Source organism: Homalodisca vitripennis, unplaced genomic scaffold (assembly GCF_021130785.1).
Source record: "Homalodisca vitripennis isolate AUS2020 unplaced genomic scaffold, UT_GWSS_2.1 ScUCBcl_3058;HRSCAF=8323, whole genome shotgun sequence".
Lineage (NCBI taxonomy): Eukaryota > Metazoa > Arthropoda > Insecta > Hemiptera > Cicadellidae > Homalodisca > Homalodisca vitripennis.
The window spans coordinates 15,706-23,809 of record NW_025779171.1 but is presented as its reverse complement, the minus strand read 5'-3'; positions in this window follow the sequence as shown (position 1 = coordinate 23,809).

The following is an 8,104-nucleotide window of genomic DNA, read 5'->3' as shown; positions in this document are numbered from 1 at the left end:
ATCAACCTAGGAAAAGGGCTGTGACCTCAAACCTTATCACTAGAGCTCAGCTGATTGACTGATAACACAGTCCCTTGGTTAGTGATAGTGAACTAGGGTATTCATTCACAAAATACAACATATTATATTAGATGCTTAGCATACACGTGTTAACAATTGTTGTAAGAAATTCATAAATATTAAAATCGCCAATTTTAATTTAATAGTAATTAACAGTAACTTGGTCAATAACCGGAACTTAATTAGTAATTAATCTTAAGTTCTAAAACAGCATTAATAAATACCATAAGAAAGTTTTTATAGTTGTGTAATTTTTATTGCGTTTGTTTGAAGTGAGTATCATATGACCCGGATAAGATGTTTCGCTTAAATAAATAAAGGTCCTCTATAAAACAATTTTTGAACAAACAATTCTAGGTGTCCATAAATCTTTACTGTACATACTGGATTTTATTGTAATAGTTGGCACCAGTTATAAACTACGTATAATTAAATCTTACACTAATTTTCAAACTTTACCTTGAATACCATACTATATTATATAAAAAAATAATGAATGTGTTTTTACTTGGCGACTCTCACTTAAAACGGCTTATGAATTTCCCACATTCCTTAGAAATTAATATCTGTCCTATTATTACCATGGGAGGTTTCACAGTTTCTAATCTTAAAAAAAAACATTAAGATAAATCAAACAATAATTCCGAATAATCAAGTTATTTTAGTTTCAATAGGCACAAAACGATATTCTGCAAAACAAAGCTATGCAACAGTTAAGAGATCAATACCGATCGCTTATCAGGCTAATAAGAATTAAATATAGTCCGTCTAAAATCCTCTTAATGAAAGTGCCTTTATCCACTAGAATTAAATCTGATAGTTTGCACCTGAACGCAATTAACAGTTTCAACTCATACTTGTCCACATTCAAAAGTCATGAAATACGATTAGTCGACATTAATCCTGTGGTAACTCAGGGCTATACTAGGGGGACAGGCAACCTAAAATATTTTGAATTGCAACATTTTAATGGGAAACCAGATTTATTACATTTGAATGGGCAGGGATACGCGGTTCTTTTTCAAATAATTAGGGAAGCCTTAGAGAGTTAAACAAAATGTCACATACAACTTTGCCCGGTAGAATCGTCCTGTATTGAGCTCAGGGGTAGGCCATCCGCAACTATCATATTATTGATATTGCTATTTGATCTATAGTATTACTTGTTTTGGTAATCTGTGTGCTTTGGTATTAATATGTCGTCTGACGAAGATATCCAAATTTCGGATGAAAGTCTGAATTGGATTTACAAACTTGATAGGGATCAACTCAAGATACAGTGTGACAAATTCAAATTAGCTAGTGGGACGGTCCGGCAGATGAGGGCTGCGCTATCGGATTTTGTAAAATCTCAAAAGAAAATTGATTCGGAGTGGGTTCCGTCTAGTAGCCGAATCAATGACGGTATGGGACTTAACTTAATATCTGGAAACAATTTCGAAGAGGAACGGTCTGATGTTACCAAAGTAAATGTGGACGTAAACGAACGGGAAACCCCAGGTAGTATTAAAAATAACGGTCTTACAGAAAATCAAAATGATGATAAGGAATCGAATCAACAGAAACCCTCGGTTAATGGTATTGCAGTGCCAACAAAATCATCCAAAGCCGCGTTAGAAGATCCAATGTCTTTGATTCTTCAGCTGCAACAATCAACAATGGAAGTTATAAAGCAGACAGCTGACAGTTTTAATAGGAACCTAGCTACGGCATTAAATCCTCCACCGTATAGTCAGGATGGTTCAAGTTCAGTTTTGAGGGATGTTGTTGCCGCCTTACCTTATAATTCCGGTGGAGATCCGCATAAAATACTTAAATTTCTTTCGCAAATCTTCCAAATCTTTAATTTGAAGATAACTTCAGATCAAAGCGTAATTTTGAATATTTTACCCAAAACTGAAGGGCGTCTGCGAAACATTTTTCACGAAGCGGTAACTCAAAAATTAGACTGGCCACAGCTTAGAAAATTAATCATAAGAGCATTCTTCCCTGGAAGATTACTTCGGGAGGCAATAAGTCGGCATGTGTACAGGACTCAACGCCAACAAGAGCGGTTTACCGATTTTGTAGATGATATCCGAGCTATGTGTGCTATCTTAACTCCGGAAACCGAGGATCATGATATTTTTGAAACAATAATGGGAGGAATTTTGCCTGATACACGAGCTTGTTTTGCGGGACTGCCTACTCCGTCACACCTACAGAATTTGATAGAAATGGGTTCCACTATCGATGGTATTAGGGAATTTAATGTTCAGCAAACCCCTTCTCGGCCTAATGCAAACTACACCTTGTACCCGTATAGAAAAAGAAGTGAGTCATATAACTCAAACTGGCCTCGGGACAGTAGATATGGTAATCTTTCGGGCCGTAATGGTAGCTCCGGTAACAGGGGATGGTTACAACACAGACGGGGGGCGGATAATAACGCCGGACCCAGTGATACAGGAACAAGTGCCCAGTACTCGGGTTGCCCAAATCATGTGGTTGCAGAGGTAAATAATAGCACGAGAAGAACTTACTCACACACCAATCCTACACGAAGAGAGATTGCAGGCACTCCGGTGGGTCAGCAAGCAACAGACAGGGAGTACTCGGAACGAACACGGTATCATGGTGACAGGCGAGTACCTTGGAGTGGTCGTGGAGGCAATACTGGTGGAAGTTCTCATAATTATCGGGGAAATAATAATTTAAACAACTCAAGGGGACGTTGGTAGGCAGGCCCTACGCCCCCTTTAAAGCTTTGTCCGTGGTAAGACCTGCCAATGCCTTTAAAACTGGGGTTCCCAAGTCAGACTTGATGTATATTCCAATGCAATTTGGGAGAGTTACCTTATTCGGTCTCCTTGACACAGGTTCATCTAGAACCATAATAAGTGCCAGTGCGCTAAAACAGTTGAGCAACGAAAAGGGTGTTCTGAAAGGAATAAAGCCCACAGATTGTACCGGTATTGTCGCAAATGGCCAGCCGATAAATTTCATAGATGAGAGTTATATTCATTTCAAAATAAATTACTGTTCATGGACCTTTCCTTTTTTAGTAGCCGAAGAATTGCCTGTTTCAATTATTTTAGGGTTTAACTTTATGCAAGCTTCGGGTATGATTATAAACACGGTAAGGAAAACAGTGACATTTAATTTTAATACCTCTTTGGTTTTAGCAAATTTGGAAGCCAAGGTCGTGGACAATTCGAACCCTAAAGGACCAAGTTTTGGTGAATCTCTTAATCAGTCTCAGATAAATGAATTGAAACATATAATCAGTAGCTACCCAAATACGATTACCAAGACACTAGGAAGGACAAAATTAATTGAGGAAGGACATTAGAGTAACGTCAAATCAGTTGGTAAGGACTAGACCCTATCAGTATGCGCCTCCGAAGCAAATGTTGGTAGAAAAACACGTAAAATCGTTACTTGAACAGGGTGTAATTAGACCATCAAATTCACCATACAGCAGTCCAGCTTTTTTAGTTCCAAAAAAGAACGGTTCGCAAAGATTAGTAGTAAATTACCGGGGAATTAACAAAATAATTGAATTAGAATCAACACCTATGCCTACTATTGAAAGCGCCTTCCAGTACCTCGGAAAATCTTCTTGGTATTCTACTATGGATTTAGTGAACGCATATAATCAGATTCCCTTACAGGAGGCCTCAAAAAAATATACCGCCTTCGTGACAAGTACGGGACAGTTTGAATGGAATTATGTTCCTTTCGGTTTAGCATCGGGGAGCATGGTTCTGGCGAATTTATTAAATAAGGTGCTTGGCGACTTAAAGTTTCAGTTTGTGTTCACATATTTTGACGATATTTTAATCTACAGTGATACATTTGAGGATCATTTAAAGCACATAAAACTGGTTTTGGATCGTTTGCGAGAGGCGGGACTCACTGTTAGCCCAGACAAAATGGTATTGGCCACTCAAAAAATTGAATTTTTGGGACACGTTTTTCAGCCAAATAAAGTTTCCATTAGTAATGAAAGAATTGAGCCCATAGAAAACTACCCAGAACCCAAAAATTTAAAGCAATTAAGTAGATTCTTAGGTATGTGCTCCTTTTATGCAAGATACATTAAAGATTTTTCTAGCATCGCTCAACCATTATATGAATTGAAGAAAAAAGGGGTTAACTTTGTTTGGGGTCCACAGCAAAAAGTAGCTTTTAACACATTGAAACAGCGATTAACATCTGGGGCAGTGTTGAGACTACCTAATTTTGACATACCGTTTACGCTGCAAACAGACGCATCAGGTTCAGCCCTAGGAGCCGTATTGTCTCAGCGTATTGAGGGTAGTTTGGCCCCAATAGCATTCGCAAGCCGACCACTAAATCAGCATGAGCGACATTATAGTACCTTTGAATTAGAAGCTCTCGCGGTAGTATTTGCCCTTAACAAATTTCGACCTTATCTAGAACATTCGGAATTCGATCTTTATACAGACAATAGTGCACTCAGCTGGTTATTAAATCATCCTAGACAAATTGGCAAAATTGCACGATGGGTTACATTCATAAATGCATTTAAATTTACGGTGCATCACATTAAAGGCAAGGACAATGTTGTGGCGGATTGCTTATCAAGAATATTTGAACATAAAAATGATGAACAGATAATTCCATCTACTTCAAAAGAGCAATCACCTCATTCGGTATTTCTTTTGTATGGGATACCCGAAGCATTTAAGGATGTTAAGGAGCATCAAAGGGACGACTTAAACATTAATGGCATAATTCGGCAGGTTCAAAGTCGTACGCCACCACCTAATTATTTTCTTCGTGACGGAATTTTAATGTATCGAGCACCTAATCATACACGACCTCGTATTGTAATTCCGGAAAAATTGATTCCAATGCTATTTAAAGTATATCACTGCTCGCCAACGTCTGCTCATTTGGGGATTTCAAAAACATGGTCTAGAGTATCCAAGTATTTTCATGGGGATCAGCTGCGTCAGCGTATTACGGGTATGGTGAAATCTTGCGTGGAATGTCAGCGTTGTAAACAGGCTCAAAACACGCGTGTGGGTCATCTTGCGTCCGAAGTCTACTCTGTACCTTTTGAACGTATATTTATCGATTTCATAGGACCACTCCCACGTTCAAAGAGAGGGAACAAATGGCTTTTAACGGTGGTAGATGGCTTTTCCAAATATTGTATAATGCTTCCCGCAAGAAACTGTACTGCTAAGACAGCCGTCAGCTTAATGGAAAAGGGAGTTTTCACGTACTTTGGATTCCCAAAATCGATTGTTTCCGATCATGGTAGTTGTTTTAGGTCAGAAATGTTCCAGGGCATGTGCCGATCACTCGGGATACAGCACGTACGAACAACGGTTTATTATCCGCAGCCATCACATGCCGAGAGAGTTAACAAAAATATTAAGGTAGCTCTCCGGGTTTTTCATCAAAAGGACCATTCAGAATGGGACCGTAATTTACATTTATTTCAAATCGCGTTTAACTCTGCTGAACATGCTAGCACTGGATTTTCACCTGCCAAACTGTTTTTGGGATACAGCATTAGAAATCACTTGGAGAATATTTGGAATTTAGATGATTTGCTGCAGTTAGATAATAATCAAACTAATATCGAGGCGCGTTGGGCCCAGGCTTTTGAAAACCTTAAAATTGCTCATCAAAAGATAGCCTTAAGGTACAGTATCAACAGGAAACCTGCGGCCTTCAAGGTTGGTGACATGGTAATGTACCGGTTAATCAATATTAGTCAGGCAGCGAAGAACATATCGGCTAAACTAAACCCGTTATGGTCCCGGCCCCTTATTATTACACGTTTCACGTCTCCGGTGACAGTTTCCCTAAGCGACCCTAAAAGTAAGAAATTCGTGAGAAATGCCCATATCTCGCAATTAAAGCCATTTTCAAGTAAAATTTAAATAAATCGGAAAGTTAATACTATAAATAACCAGTTAGCTTGAGAGGCGGGGATGGTCCCTCAAGGTGCCAAAGAGAGACTTTGTGATACTATATATTAAGAATACACTTACATTTGAAAATATACATCTACTACAGATCGTCCTCAATGCGGGAGGCTTTTTCGACGCAGTTGTCACTAAGATCTGGGTTTGCGAAGCCTTGATCACTTCTGCGTTTTGAGGCTGACTGCGTTGAGAGATGGTTGGAAACACACACACACATATACGAGGGAGGGTTATCCTAATCTGGCTATCCTTTTTTATGTGAAGAAAAAGAGCATATGCTACCAAGTAATTTTTTTTTTATTATTTACATTTCAGACAGATGGTTGGACGAGGAGATCCCTAGCGCACCCTCATAACACTGACATTCATTACACAAACAAATATTCACATTAATATTAGTTCAGAATCGAATTTTACTACGGAAGTGATAGGAAAGTAGAATGTTGTGATATGGAATCTGTCTTGTATTATTTCATATATAAATATAAATAAAATGAGAGTTGTATCCAAATATGATAGATCAATAATGAAAGAGTGTTAGGTGGGTGAGTTGTCATAGAGCATCGCCAATAAGTCGGACATGTGCCGTTCCAACCGAGTCAGATTTTTCACAAACTCTACGTAAGGAGTTTGCAAAATGGAGCGGAGATGGAAAAACCTTTTCTACAGTACTTGGGAAATTGTAACGTGAATGTTAACATTCACTTCGTTAGTGTAAGTAGGTTAATTTTAATTAGTTGGTTTTGGTGTAGGGTCTTTGAATTTCTCCTCATTTCTAAGCAGGCACGTCTTTAGGGAATGGAGTTCGTTTCCTCACCATCAATATTTTGTGACTGGGAATTGTTTTTACGATGACCGATTGGGGGAGAGGAAAGCGCTCACTTTCCCTCCTACGAGTATAGGTTAGTGGCACCCACTGATCGTGTGACCAGTCAGAGTCTCATTTGGAACAGTAAAAAAAAAGAAAATATGAAACAACATAATTACTCACAAACTGCCAACCTTTAAAATCCTACCTTTTCCTATATGAGATAGAGTGACATCTTCCAGGTGATAAGTTAGAACCAGAGTAAATATATAAATACAGTCAACATTGATCTAATTATTAAGATATTTATTGACTTGAATATAAGGAATAGGATAATAATCATCTCGAGGAGTAGGAGGAGTTGAAATGAGCTCAATAAGTAGCCGTCACATCATGAGGGTTAGGAGGATATGCAGAATAAAAAAAAAAAAAAAAAAAAAAAAAAAAAAACTACACCTATTTTTTTCAATGTTGAAGGCTTAAAGGTTACCTTCCTCCTTATCTCATCCTTTTCGATGTTTTTCATTTACATAACACAAACTCACACGAGGTTCCAAAGGGACAAACCAATGACTGATTGTCTATACGGTGGTAGGGTGCAAAGGGGGTAAACAGATTTTGCATAAAGGCAGGGATGCATGTATGCCTTGTTCCAAGGTTATCGAGAAACTCACAATAATTAATTGTGAGTAGATTAGGTTTGGTGTCGGTGGTGAGGAAATGGGGGGAACTAGAAATTCTATAGCAATCCATTTACCCCAGTAAGCTAGGTTAGGAAGACGTGCCTCAATGTGTGACGTACAATGTTGGTGTTGGGAGACATTATATACATAAAAAAAAAACTTTGGGGAAGGGGGAGAGGATGTGCCGAAGGCACAACAGTTAGTTAGCAGGTGGTCAGATAGGCATAGTTGTCTTGCATGATAGAGGGCGCTACTGACGCCGGTTATCAAAGGTCGGGGGGACTTCTACCTCTTGATGTCCATATAAAAGCTGAAGCGCGTAAGTCAGCTTTATCGGCTGATGGTTGCTGGCTTGTGGAGGAATGGCGCGTCTAACGCGAGCCATGGCGCCATCACTGAAGCTGTAAACCCAAGCGCTATTCTCGAAATGGTCTCCGACACAATGAGAACGGAGTTCGTATTCAATAAGCCATTCTCTGTTGACTTCTACTCCAGAGATGAGTGGAAATCGCAAGATAACATCCCAACAATAAGAAAGAGCTTTGTCTGGTACACGGATGGCTCGCTTATTAAGGGTAGAACTGGATATGGAGTGTTTAGTCAAT